Source organism: Sciurus vulgaris, assembly GCF_902686455.1.
Source record: "Sciurus vulgaris genome assembly, chromosome: 6".
Taxonomy (NCBI): Eukaryota; Metazoa; Chordata; class Mammalia; order Rodentia; family Sciuridae; genus Sciurus; species Sciurus vulgaris.
The window spans coordinates 89139081-89154695 of NC_136466.1; the positions used below are offsets into that span (position 1 = coordinate 89139081).

The following is a 15615-nucleotide window of genomic DNA, read 5'->3' on the forward strand; positions in this document are numbered from 1 at the left end:
AATCACAGGCTCCTTACAAATTTGAGCAAATCATAATTGCTTATTTATGATTTCATCTAAGTATTAATATTAAACTTTATTGTATGTTATTTTGTGTCCCAACACCATGAAATCTCCCCAGTATTCTCTATAATCTGAATCTAATGATATATTGATTATTAGTATTAAAGGCAACTGCACATGGAGACATGCCACTCTTACGGCCCCCAGGATGGAAGACGATCTTTCAACAGAACCATGTCAAGTGTTGGAGTGGTAGGACATAGATGTGGCAGTGCATATATATCTTTTATATATGCATCAGTCATATTTAAATAAAATGTACTTATACAATGAATATCAAACCCTTCTCCATTTTGAAAATGTATATTTTTATGTCTTTGTACTTTTTAATAAGTATTCATATTTCCTGATACATATTAATTCCCTAACCCGACCCCTTGAACCTTATCACATACTTAATACTATGAGTAACCATATATGATTATATGTAATTTCTTGGGTATTTTACTTACACATTTGTGGTTTATCTGTGTAGTCATTAATATATTCATGTATGTACATATATATGTCTTTTATATACACAGCCCTCATATTTATATGAATGTATTCATATGACTAAGATAAAAACTTCCCCATTTCAAAAAATGTATATTTATATGTTTTTGTACCTATTTTCATGCATATATCCTTATGAATATTCATGATTCCTGAAATACATATTCCTCACCCTAACTCTAACACCACCCAAAATTTAATACTAACACAAACCTTACCTCATACCTATACTTAATTTTATATAAAACCATATATAATTACATGAATGTTTATGGATATTTGGTTCACATATTTAAATTTTTATTTTATAATCATATCATAAATATGAAAATACATCATTTTATATACATCCCTCATATTAAAATATGTATTGATACAACTAATGTGCAACCATTCCCCATTTCAAAAACTGGAGATCACGGAAAAGACCCACCGTGAGAGCCTTTCTGCACAGAACCAAGCTTCAATTCCCTGAACCAGGGTGGCAAGTTCCTGCCCTCAGGTTGCTTCAGGGACCAGGACAGGGCAGCCAGGGACTTCCCCAAGCAGCCTGCAGCCCAGCCCCCTCCGGCGGGAAGCGCCTTTCCAGGCTAGCTTCTCAGAGCAGGCCCCCCAGTGAGAGCCTTTCCACACAGAGCCAGCTCCAAGTCCTGCAAACAGTAAGAGACTGGGGACAGCTTTCCATGGGAGCACTGCATTACCAAGTTACTCCAAGACTTCAGGTTACTGAAGGCAGGAAGGTGATACACTGGAAATCTACAGGGACAATATAAGCCAATTGAAGAATTCTTCGATATCACAAAGTCCCACTGACATCTGACCAATATGAGAAAACAAGGGAAGAAAATGTCCCAAACAAACCTAGATACTATATCAATAAAACCCAATGACAGCACAGCAGAAGAAATGTCAGAAAGGGAGTTCAGAATGTACATAAATAAAACAATCAGAGAAGCAAACGAGGAGATGAAAGAGGAAATGGAGGCACTAAATGATCGCACCAATCAACAGTTAAAGGAGCAAATACGGGAAGCAAGAGATTATTTCAATAAAGAGTGAGAGATATTGAAAAAAAAACAAACAGAAATCCTTGAAATGAAGGACACAATAAACCAAGTTAACTCCATAGAAAGCATAACCAATAGAATAGAACACCTGGAAGACAGAACCTCAGACATTGAAGACAAACTATTTAACGTTGAAAACAAAGTTGAACAAACAGAGAAGATGGTAAGAAATCATGAACAGAATCTACAAGAATTATGGGATATCATGAAAAGGCCAAATTTAAGAATTATTGGGATTGAGGAAGGCTTAGAGAAACAAACCAAAGGAATGAACAATCTATTCAATGAAATAATATCAGAAAATTTTCCAAATCTGAAGAATGAAATGGAAAACCAAGTACAAGAGGTTTATAGGACTCCAAATATACAAAATTACAACAGACCCAAACCAAGTCACATTATTATGAAAATAACAAACATACAAAATAAAGACAGAATTTAAAAGGCCACAAGAGAAAAGAATCAGATCACATTCAGGGGGAAACCAATAAGAATATCAGCAGATTTTTCAATCCAGACCCTAAAAGCTAGAAGGGCCTGGAACAACATTTACCAAGCCCTGAAAGAAAATGGATGCCAACCAAGAATCTTATACCCAGCAAAACTTACTTTCAGATTGACGATGAAATAAGATCCTTCCATGATAAACAAAAGCTAAAAAATTTACAAAAAGAAAGCCAGCATTGCACAACATTGTCAGCAAAATATTCCATGAGGAAGAGATGAAAAACAATGATGCAAATCAGCAATGGGAGGAACTAGCCTAAAGGAATAGCCAAATAAAGGGGAAACCAAATTGTGTCAAAAAACAAAAATGAGTCAAATGACTGGGAATACAAATCATATCACAATAATAACCCTGAATGTTAATGGCCTGAACTCATCAATCAAAAGACATAGACTGGCAGAATGGATTAAAAAGAAAAATCCAACAATATGCTGCCTGCAAGAGACTCATCTCATAGAAAGAGATACCTATAGACTAAAGGTGAAAGGATGGGAAAAAGCATACCATGCACACGGACACAGCAAAAAAGCTGGAGTATCCATCCTCATTTCAGATAATGTGGACTTCAAGTCAAAACTAGTCAGAAGGGATAAAGAAGGACATTACGTACTGCTTAAGGGAAGCATAAATCAGAAAGACATAACAATCATAAACATCTATGCCCCAAACAGTGGCTCATCCATGCACATCAAACAAATCCTTCTCAATTCCAGAAATCAAATAGACCACAACACAATAATACTAGGAGATTTTAACACACCTCTCTCACCCCTGGATAGATTGTCCAAACAAGAATTGAATAAAGAAACCATAGATCTCAATAACACAATCATCAATTTAGACTTAACCGACTTATATAGAATATACCATCCAACAAAGAATGAATACACTTTCTTCTCAGCAGCACATGGATCCTTCTCTAAAATAGACCATGTTTTATGCCACAAAGCTACTGTTAGCAAATACAAGAAGATAGAGATACTACCTTTTATTCTATCAGATTATAGTGGATTGAAATTAGAAATAAATGACAGAATAAACAACAGAAACTTCTCCAATACCTGGAGATTAAATAATACACTATTACATGATGAATGGATAACAGAAGACATCAGGAGGGAAATAAAAAAATTCTTAGAAGTAAACGAGAACAAAGACACATCAGATCAAAATCTCTGGGACACTATGAAAGCAGTACTTAGAGGAAGATTTATTTCATGGGGTGCATTCAACAAAAGAAGGAGAAATTAACAAATAAACGACTTAACACTACAGCTCAGAGCCCTACAAAAAGAAGAGCAGACCAACACCAAAAGTAGTAGAAGACAGGAAATAGTTAAAATCAGAGCCGAAATCAACGAAATTGAAACAAAAGAAACAATTGGAAAAATTAACAAAATAAATAGTGGGTTCTTTGAAAAAATAAACAAAATTGATAGACCCTTAACCACACTAACAAAGAGAAAGAGGGAGAAAACTCAAATGACTAAAATTCAGAATGAACAAGGAAATATCACAACAGACACAAGTGAAATACAAAACATAATTAGAAGCTGTTTTGAAAATCTATACTCCAACAAAACAGAAAACCTCGAAGACATCAACAAGTTTCTAGAGACATATGAATTACCTAAACTGAGCGAGGAGGACATACACAACTTAAATAAATCAATTTCAAGCAACGAAATAGAAGAAGTCATCAAAAGCCTACCAACAAAGAAAAGTCCAGGACCAGATTGGTTTTCAGCCGAGTTCTACAAAAATTAAAGAAGAGCTCATTCCAATACTTCTCAAAGTATTCCATAAAATAGAAGAGGAAGGAACCCTTCCAAACTCATTCTATGAAGCCAATATCACCCTGATACCGAAACCAGACAGAGACACATAGAGGAAAGAAAATTTCAGACCAATATCCTTAATGAACATCGATGCAAAAATTCTCGACAAAATTTTAGCAAATCACATACAAAAATATATTAAAAAGATAGTGCACCATGATCAAGTGGGTTTTATCCCAGGGATGCAAGGTTGGTTCAACATCAGGAAATCAATAAATGTCATTCACCATATCAACAGACTAAAAGTTAAGAATCACATGATTATTTCAATACATGCAGAAAAAGCATTTGATAAAATACAGCATCCCTTCATGCTCAAAACACTAGAAAAAATTGGGGTAGTGGGAACATTCCTTAACATTGTAAAGGCCATCTACGCTAAGCCCATGGCCAATATCATTCTAAATGGTGAAAAACTGAAAGCATTCCCCCTAAAAACTGGAACAAGGCAGGGATGCCCTCTTTCACCACTTCTATTCAATATCGTTCTTGAGACTCTAGCCAGAGCAATTAGACAAACCAAAGAAATTAAAGGGATACGAATTGGAAAAGAGGAACTCAAAGTATCCCTGTTCGCTGATGACATGATTATATATTTAGAGGAACCTGGAAATTCCACCAGAAAACTCTTAGAACTCATAAGTGAATTCAGTAAAGTAGCAGGTTACAAGATTAATGCTCATAAATCCAATGCATTTTTATACATAAGTGATGAATCTTCAGAAAGAGAAATTAGGAAAACTACCCCACTCACAATAGCCTCGAAAAAAATAAAATACTTGGGAATCAATCTCACAAAAGAGGTGAAAGACCTCTACAATGAGAACTACAGAACACAAAAGAAAGAAATTAAAGAAAACCTTAGGAGATGGAAAGATCTCCCATATTCTTGGATAGGAAGAATTAATACTGTCAAAATGGCCATACTAACAAAAGTGCTATACAGATTCAATGCAATTCCAATTAAAATCCCAATGGTGCGCCTTACAGAAATAGTGCAAGCAATTATGAAATTCATCTGGAAGAATAAGAAACACAGAATAGCTAAAGCAATCCTTAGGAAGAGTGAAACAGGGGGTATTGCAATACCAGATCTTCAACTCTACTACAAAGCAATAGTAACAAAAACGGCATGGTATTGGTACCAAAATAGACAGGTAGATTAATGGTACAGAATAGAGGACATGGACAAAAACCCAAATAAATACAATTTTCTCATGCTAGATAAAGGTGCCAAAAATATGCAATGGAGAAAAGATAGCCTCTTCAACAAATGGTGCTGGGAAAACTGGAAATCCATACGCAACAGAATGAAACTAAATCCTTATCTCTCACCCTGCACAAAACTCAACTCAAAATGGATCAAGGACCTCTGAATCAGACCAGAGACCCTGCATCTTATAGAAGAAAAAGTAGGTCCAAACCTTCAACTTGTTGGCTTAGGATCAGACTTCCTTAACAGGACTCCCATAGCACAAAAATCAACAAAGCTAGAATCAACCACTTGGATAGATTCAAACTAAAAAAGCTTTCTCTCAGCAAAGGAAACTATCAGTAATGTGAAGAGAGAGCCTACAGAGTGGGAGAATATCTTTGCACTCATACTTCAGATAGAGCACTAATTTTCAGAATCTATAAAGAACTCAAAAAACTCTACACCAAGAATACAAATAATCCAATCAACAAATGGGCTAAGGAAATGAACAGACACTTCACAGAAGAAGATGTACAAGCAACAACAGATATATGAAAAAATGTTCAACATCTCTAGTAATAAGAGAAATACAAATTAAAACTACCCTTAGATTTCCTCTCACCCCAATTAGAATGGCGATTATCAAGAACACAAGGAACAATAGGTGTTGGCGAGGATGTGGGGGGAAAAGGTACACTCATACATTGCTGGTGGGGTTGCAAATTAGTGCAGCCACTCTGGAAAGCAGTATGGAGATTCCTCAGAAATCTTGGAATGGAACCACCATTTGACCCAGCTATCCCACTCCTTGGCCTATACCCAAACAATTTAAAATCAGCATACTACAGAGATACAGCCACATCAATGTTCATAGCTGCTCAATTCACAATAGCCAGATTGTGGAAACAACCTAGATGCCCTTCAGTTGATGAAAGGATAAAGAAACTGTGGCATATATATACAATGGAATATTACTCCACCATGAAGAATGATAAAATTATGGCATTTGCAGGCAAATGGATGAAATTGTAGGATATCATCTAAGTGAGATAAGCCAATCTCAAAAAACTAAAGGACGAATGTTCTCGCTGATAAGCGGATGAGGACATATAAGGGGGGGTAGGAGGGGTTAGCGTTAGGGTTAGGGTTAGGTTTAGGGTTAGGGATAAGAAGGGTGGTAAGAATGGAGGAAGGAAGGAATGTATAGAGGGAAAAGAGGGGTGGGGGGGAAGGGGAAAAAAATAACAGAATGAATCAAACAACATTGCCCCATGTAAATTTATAATTTTTAATTAAAATAAATAAATAAATAAAATGGAGTTTTATATTCATTTTCAAACACAGTTTCATGCATACATTCTTATGAATATTCATGTTTTCTAATATGCACATTCATTTCCTAACCCTAACCCTAAGCCTACCCAAAATTTAATACTAATACTTACCTTACCCATATAACTAAAACAATTTTATATAAACCATATATAATTCTATGAATGTTTATGAGTATGTTGACTTACACATTCAAATTTTAACTGAATAATAATTAATGTACTCATATATTTGCATATATGTAATTTATCTATGAATCCTTCATATTTAAAAATGTATTCATACTATAACATGAACCCATTCCTGGAGTTGAGGATATAGCTCAGTTGGTAGAGAGCTTGCATCACAAGCACAAGGCTCTGGGTTCAATCTCCAGCACCTCAAAAAAAAAAGCTATTCCGCATTTCAAAAAGTGTACTCTTATTATATTTTCCACATATATTTTCACATACATTCTTATGAATATTCATGTTTCCTGATATACATATTCATTCCCTCACCCTAACTCTAAATCTACCTAAAAGTATATACTAACACAAACTTTACCCCTACACCTATACTTAATTTTTTGTAAAACTGTATATAATCACATGAATTTTTATGGGTATTTTTACTTACATATTTGAATTTTAACTGCATAATCATAAATATATTCATATATATGCATAAAAATCAGTTGTATATGCATCCTTTACAATACAGCATTTTACAGAAAAATAAGATTTTACAACAGAATCACAATAAGACACACAGGTATCAGTCAAGTTTACAATGACAACCAGATGGCATATTTAATTAATACAGTCCAAGTAGTGTTTGTTTACAAAAGAACAATTCACTAGGGGACTGAGGAAGAATTTAGTGATACCAGAAGCTGAACTGTTACTATTGAAGGGACAACCAGAAGAGAGAAGTTTCCAAAACCAGTTAGGAGGGTCAGATAGGATGGTCTACTTGGAGAATAACAAGTTTCACACGCAAGATGCAGCAAGCCCTGCGAAACCTCCAGGTAGAAGCCAAGGGAATGAAGACCCTAAGCTCACTCTCTGTCCTCGCTTTCATCTCCTGCCAGAGCTCTCCATGGGCCAAACACAACCAGAAGCAGGAAAGCCAGAAACCCTGCTGAGGTATCCACTCATTTCAACTTTAGAGGGCAGAGAGCAAGATAGAGAGGCATCTAGGTATGGTGTCCAGTACAGTGCAGTGCACTAAGCTCTCAAGAGAAATTAGAAAACCAACACCCTTAGTTTTGTTCTTCCATAACAGTACATGGAAAAGAATAAGTAATGTATAATTTATTCAAATTAATCGTATTCATGTGTCAAGGATTTCTTGAGCATTTAATGTGAACAAGAAAATATATTAAGTGTTCGTGAAATAGAAATGAATGACATGGAGGTACTTCGTCCTGAAAAATATAAGAACTCAGAGCAATATAGCAAATGTTATAACAAATACATAAAGCATTTATTTCATGCTTAAGTTTTCTAAAATCCACTAGAGTTTACTGTGATTTATGCCTAAACAAATTAGTATATTTTCAGTATTTAGGACCTGTTTCTTTTTTCAAGAATTTTATTAACATGTTAATTGTACATATTAGTGGGGTTAGGGGCAATGTTTACATACATGCAGATTGCATATTCTGATCAAATTCAACCACTTTTTGTCCATAAATATGCTCTGTACATACCGTTCCGAGTCCCTCCATAGTCTCTATCCTATCTTCATGTCAACATTTTGAGCTTCCACATATGAGAGTGATCATGGAGTACTTGCTTTTCCAAATACAGTAATTGTTGCTATAAAAATAAAATAATAATATTTTGGCTCAATCCTTAAGAGTCAGTGATATTTAAATAATATGGTATATTTCATAAGTAATAAATCCAATTATCTGTCAGCAACTGGAAAAAAACTAGAGGGGAAAAAGGTCAGAACAATGGCTACCCTAATACAGAAGGAACTTGCTATAGTGACCCTCCAATTGTGTGAGCCTCACACCCACAGATTCAACCAACCACAGAGAGAAAATATCCAGTCCCCAAAATAATTGTGTCTGTACTGAATGTGCATAGACATTTTTGTCATTTTTTCCTAAACAAAACAGTTTAACTATTTACATGCCATTAGTATTGTATTAGGTATCGTTAATAATCTAGAGATCATTTAAAGTATTTGAGAGGATATACATTAGTTATACACTAATACTTCATTGTTTTATATGACACTTTAGCATCTGAAGATTTTAATATCTGCAGGCATCCTGGAACCCATCCCTCATGAATACTTAGGGAAAAGGAAAAGAAAACAACATTGGTTTTATATTTCATCAAATATCACATCTACTGAAAGATACAAATAAAAGGAATAAAATTTATACAAACATTTCAATGGTGTTTGTTAAGCTTATAAATAAAAAGCAGCAATAAAACCAGAAATTAATCATCTAAAACTATTTACTGATATTCATATGTGATTCTACATATAGTAATAAAATATTGAAAATAAAACTCAATATGTTTGGAGTAAATAAGACAGGATACTAAACAAACCTCTTCTTAGAAGCACAAAACATTCTATTAGTAGGTTATATGTTAAAGCAACCTAATTGATAACCTATTCCATTTTTCAAAAGTAAAATTAATATAAAAGGGGACACTATTTGATTCTCAGAAACAATCTTTAAAATAAATTCAGTCTTGCTACCATCAAGGAGAATGCCTTAAGCAAGTATTTCAGTCTTAACTTCATTTTCAGAAAGAGGTAAGCGGACAAACAGAATAGAATTCTGGTGGCTAAAGTCTAACAGCACATTTATTCAACAGAGGATTAAGAAAGTGAAAGGCAAATTCTCCTCAGAAAATCATCCATCTCTGCTTTCCCTTCACTAATCCCTCCACACATCTAGGCAGCATAAAGACATGAATGCAGTAAGACTCGATGTCTCCCAGTTTTCCTTCTTGTCATTGATCACCAAAGTTATCTGGACAGAGAAGTATGAACAAAATATTCCAAATAATATTCCAAGTAATACTCTCAATCAATCTACAGTGTTTATCAGCTCTTATTGGCAGATCCTACAAGTTCATAGAGTCACAGAGTGTCAGAGTTCTTCACAGTATGTAGAAGTCTTTACAAGCTCTTAGGCTATGTGCTTTTGAGATTCCAAGATCCAAATAATGGAGAACATTCAGAGAACCTTGAGTTTTATGTTAATTTTATAAGTCTAGATCATTGTAGATCCATAAAAGGGGGAAAGAAGTACCTGTGATATTTAACAATGGCTTTCACAGAAATCCATCTCAGATCTTTGTTGTGCCAATAGATAAAACTGTAACCTGGGGATTAAATGCACTTGACAGGAAATCTTGAGTGAACATATCATTTTTAGAATAATCTAGATTTGTTTCTCCCAGAATTAAATCACCAAATTCCTTTCACATCTGAACATTAACATTCTTACATTGAGACAATAATTAATCTTCATAGTTAAAAATAATCCCATCAATGACTTGACAAACAACATTTATGAGGAATTACAGTGTTAAAGTATAGATGGAGATTAACTGAGTGGTAATTGAAGTGGTAGGGTGTGGCTGGAGGAGGTGGAAATTAGGGCATGGTTTGGGTATATATTTGTATATGGAAAATGGAGGCTGCTCTGTCTCTCTGCTTTCTGATCATCATGTGAGCTGTTTTCCTCTGCCACACTCTTCTACCATGACATTCAGCCTCACCTTGAGCCCCGAGGAATAGACCTGGCTATCTATGGACTGAGACCTCCGAAACAGTAAGCCTCCAAATAACCTTTCCTACTCTACAATTGCTCTAGTCAGAACTTTTAGTCACAGCAGAGAAAAAGCTAAAACAGTATTAAAGTATATGGATGGGCATGACAATGGAAAGTGGTATGATTCCTGGGTGGTATTCTGGATGAGACAGGAAAAATTGCTCTTGATTCAGTTGGCAGAGTTTGAACAGAGCGTTCAATGGCACTATTGTATTGATGCTGAATTTCAGTTGGTAGAGTTCTATTGGTGCAATGCAGGAATCTTTGGACAGTTACATTGAAGTTGTTAGGATGAATGGGGCACCAAGTCAGAAAAAATGTACATAAAGGAAGAGAGAAATGGAGCACAAAGCAATGTTTTAGAGTTGAGGAACTTGGGCTGAGAAGATAAGGATTTTCTTTTTACTCTTTTTATAACTTTCCCTTGGGTTTGAACTGTTTCAAAATGTAATTTTGAAAAAAGCCCCACTTTTGAACACTGCTGCACTGGGGACAAAACCTTCAACACATGAACCTTTGGGGAACAGTCCAAATCCGAACAATAACAGTGGAATTGTAAATTAGTCATGTGCTCACTTTGGAAAACTGTCTGGTGGCCTTTATTACAGCTGAACATCAACATCTCTGTGACCTACTAATTTCTACCCCTTGATATTTCCTCAGCAGGAATGCTCACACTTGTGTTCCGAAAGACATGTATAAGAATATTAAAAGCAAAATTAATCATAATATCCCTAAATTGGAAATAAGAACATCCATAAACAATAGAATGGAAAAGCAAATTGTGGAATATTTACACAAATGACTACTATATAGCAATGAACATGAACAAAATCCTGCATGGGCAATAATATGATCTCACAATTTTGAATGAAGTAATTCAGACATGGACATTTACACACTGCATAAATCAATTTATATAAAATTTTAAAATATATTTAAAATGATCTATGAGCAAGAATCAACATAGGGAGACATTTGGTAGAACAGGCTGATAAGGAATATGAATGGGAGTTTTTTACCTGACATATTCACAATGTGTTCAGTTATGATTTAGACCCTTTGGTATATACAAAGAACAATGAAATAATTTATTTTTAAAAATTTGGCAAACCTAGCAAATTAAGTTTCCTCAAGAATAACAAACTCACATCCCTCCTCTCCTCTCCTTATTTCAGTGGTTTATAATTTGTCTAGGTATTTCCCTGTTTCAGCTAAAGCTATTGACTTTTTTCTGTTATTAGAAACAAGTTAGAAGTGTTGTTATTTTTTAACACTAGTTTTTGTATTGCTGTTCACTTAAAACTGTGCTCTTCTATTTTCTTGAACTTCCTGTATGAAATGACTTTTGAACTTTTCTCCTAATTCTAGACTTAGTCATGGTGGTAGTCAGGCAGCAGCCTGACTACCAAATGGCCATCCAAAATTGGTAGGTCTGAACATTTGTGTGCTGAAATACACAGTATTTTATTAGAGATGAGTTTTTCTCCTTTATATTACATTTATGGCACCACACTTAGTTGTTTACGAAATTATGTGTGGTAAATTACATTAATTATGAATTCAAATTTAGGATAATAAAGGGAGTATTATACAATATTCTTTTACTCAAAATAGGTCTTGGATCTGAATAAGGCTGAGAACACCTGATCCAGGGAATAAAATTCCTGGATAGGTGTGTCTGGACAAGGGAGATGGGGAGAAAAAGACTTGCTAAATCCTACCTTCTAGACCTTCTTACATACTAGATGCTCCCATCTGAGAGCATAGAGTGAACTTTGAATCACCTTGAACTGAGTTTTAATAAGTTCATCTGTTATCTACTAGTTGTATGATATTTTGAAAGTACTTAAACTACCTAAGCCTTAATTTGTTTACAAAATAGCACTAATCATTTTTTTCTTATGGCTTGCTTTGAGAATTTAGGGATTAACACAGGGTCAAATCTTGCACAACAAATGAATAACCTATAATTGTCATTTAACCAATGTTAATGCACTTCCCATCTTCCACCTCTATGCCAGGCCTGCAACTAGCTCTAAGGGTGGCTTTACGCAACTAATTTAAAAAATGCTTCCTGATATCCCTGCCCTGGACCAGGCTCCATGGGTAATCCTGTGCATATGCCACCTCTTTCCAATTAGACTCCAATACTGAAGGAATAAATTTTCATAAATGTACTAGACTAAAAAGGGATTACCATGACCAAAGTTCCAAGTGAATGATAGACTGATCTGTTCCAGGGTTTTGAATCTCAAACTCCCAGGTAGCTCATCTAACTTAGAATTTGTTGATTTCTGAGGTCTGGATAAAAATAGTTCATCTGGGAGATTTTCAAGAAGCATGACTCTCTCATACACTATCTCCATGAGTTATCACTCTCTTATGTGGACTTTAACCAAGAAAATGTGTGCATGTAAGACTAGCTGCTCAGCATCAGCCCCTCCCTGGAAGTTCCCTTTTAAGTTATTGTGACATTGCTTTCTACGTGATAGAACTGTGGAACAAAGGAGCTGGAAAGGCAAGTTATTTATCTTGGAAAAATCTTGTTTCCTCACTCTGCGGCATAGGGACAATATTCACCATGTAGGAGACAGCCTATACTAAGTAACTTTTCCACTGCTTGGATACCCAGCTGGCTAATTCCTGACTTCCTTCAAATCCTCATTCCTGTATCCATTCAATAAGTACTTGTTAAACTCTTAACAATGTGCCAGGCACTACTGTTGGCAATGGGAATCCACCAGTGAACAGCGATTCTTGTCCTTGTGGAGCTTAATTCTGGTAGGAGATATAGACACACACACACACACACACACACACACACACAGGAAAAATACATTATGCCATGTCAGGTAGTGATGTGTTCAGGAGAAACAAAGTAAATGCAGCAGGGAGAAAAGGATAAAGTTGATTTTATTCTTAAGTTGAGGAGCCAGCAAAGTCCTCACTGAGAAGGCGACTTTGAGGGAAAGTTTGAAAGAAGTTTGAGAGAGTCAAATAAAAACCTGGAGAAAGAGTGTTCTAGCTTGTGCAAAGACCCTGAGGTGATAGGATACTGGAATACTTGAGAAACAGCAAGGAAATGACTCAACTGAAATAGAGTGAGAGAAAGTTGTAGGAGATTATGCCAGATTGGTCATGGTGGCTGGATCATATTCACCCTCTTCTTGCATAGAATAGATACACAGCAATTTGTTTAAACACAAATTATATGTAAAACGGGAGGAAAAATAAGGGAGCTTAGTTTTTAGTCCTCATTCTATAATTTGTGGGGAAATGGTGGCACTAGAAAAGGTGGTTCATTTGGAAACACATGACTACTATGTTGTTCAAAGATGCTGCTCCTCCAAGTCAACAGCTGCTTTCACGTCCTTTCTTTACCAAGGCCAGAGCCCCCACTCCTATGAACCCTCTCAGTGACAATTGGCTTACTAATGACCTAAACAGGAAATTCCTTCTAAAATGGTTGGCACAAATTCCTATGTTCTGACAAATTGACTTTTTGAAGAGGAATGTCATTTTAATTACAATACCCTGTTTCACCCATTTTCCTTCACCTGCTCTGTGTCTTTGATTTCTAAGGCATGTCATATAAGCCTCAGGTTTAATCCATCCACTAGTCACCATGAGTGCTATTTTCCACATTCTTAATCCCTATTCCAGCCCCAGCTCATCAATGATGAATGAAGATCGTGTTCACCATCCCTACTGTCATCTTCTAGTGGCTTCCTAGCTCACTTAAAATGAAACCAAATTCCTAGCTGTGTTCCAAGACCTTGCATGATTTGATCCCTGTGTATTTCTTCCCTGTGCACACTATCTCATGGCAACACAGTCTTATTTTATCTGAAATGCCATGTTTGTTTCCACTCCAAGGATCTTGCACTTGCTGTTCCTCTGCCTAAAAAAACACTTTTCCCAAATCTCAAAATGGCGGGCTCACCTCGCTGGTCAAGTTCATCTCATACAGGTCCTCTCCAGAGGGTCCATCTGTGACTGCCCGAACTTAAGTAGTGTCTCACCTGGGCACTTTCCAGCAATTTTATCTAGCTCATTTCCCTGTTTATTTTTTTTTTTGTCTAGCACTGCCACTAGCAAAATAGACTTCCCATGAAAGAGGAATTTTTGTCCTTTTTTTCCACAATGGCTTCAGTGGAAGGACACCTGGCACATAATAAAAAGTACTGTGAACTAATGAAGAGTGGACATTCCCAGAGAGCCGGTGTGCCTCATCAGTGCTGTCATCTCCCAAGAGAACACTATGGTCTGTCGTCAAAGGAGGCATAACACTCAGCAGAGAGGGCTGAGCTCAGGAGCAGCCTGCTGGATTTGGATCTAGCTTTACAACTAAGTTTTGTGATGCTGGGCGGCTTACTTAATTCCCTGTGCCTCGGTTTCCTATAATTCATGTTATCTACCTCATAAGGCTGCTGATAGAACTAAATAAGAAAATACATCTAAAACACTTACAATAAGAGCTTCAACTGGGTGCAGTGGTACATAGCTATGGTCCCAAAACTACTCTGGAAACTGAGAGAGAAGGATCACATGAGCCCAGGAGTTTGAGGCCAATCTGCGCAACACTAGTGAGATCCAGTGTCAAAACAAAACAAAACAAAACACAAAAACAACAGAACTTCACACAAGGTAAGCATAGCAGGAAAAAAAGAGCCATAACTTTTTTTTTTCTTTTTGTACTGGGGATTATACCCAGGGCATGCTATCACTGAGCTACAGCCCAACTCTACATTTTTTATTTTGAGACAGGGTTTCACTAAGTTGCTGAGGCGGTCTTAAACTCCCTTGAACTCCTCCTACCTCAGTCTCCAAGTTCAGTTACTGGGATTACAGGCACGTACCACTGAGCCATATATTCTTGTTACAGAAGTTAGAATTCTTTCATTTGCAAATAAAAGAAGCAAACTAGAGCCATCTTAAACAGTAAATAGGAATTTATTATCTACTCAGAGAGGTTTTATGGAATCCAAAAACAGAAAGACATCTGGGCCTCAGGAAGGACCTAGAATCAAGAGTCAAAAGCCATCAGGAGGCATTTGAGCTCCATCTTGCATCTTGGCTTTTCTCTGTGGCTGTGCTTTAGTCTTCTTGCTCAGATCAACTTTGGGTCTTCTGCAGAAGTGAAGAGAATGGTCTGGCCTCCTGGTCCTGGGGAGCCAAGCAGCTCTGCCTAGGCCCTGCCTATGCCAGATTCTTCTGCCTATGCCCAAGAATCACTCTGGCTCCTTCCTGGGAATGGCCACCAAGCTATGGACCTAGCTTCTTCAAACCCTCGCCCACCCCTGCACCAAACACTCAAATTA

The 15615-nt window shown here is 36.3% G+C and overlaps 1 long non-coding RNA gene across 1 annotated transcript in view; it reads right to left on the reverse strand.

The window, feature by feature from the left end:
• LOC306664793 overlaps positions 1–15615 on the reverse strand; it is a 368649-nt gene that overhangs the window by 216166 nt on the left and 136868 nt on the right. The window lies entirely within an intron of this gene.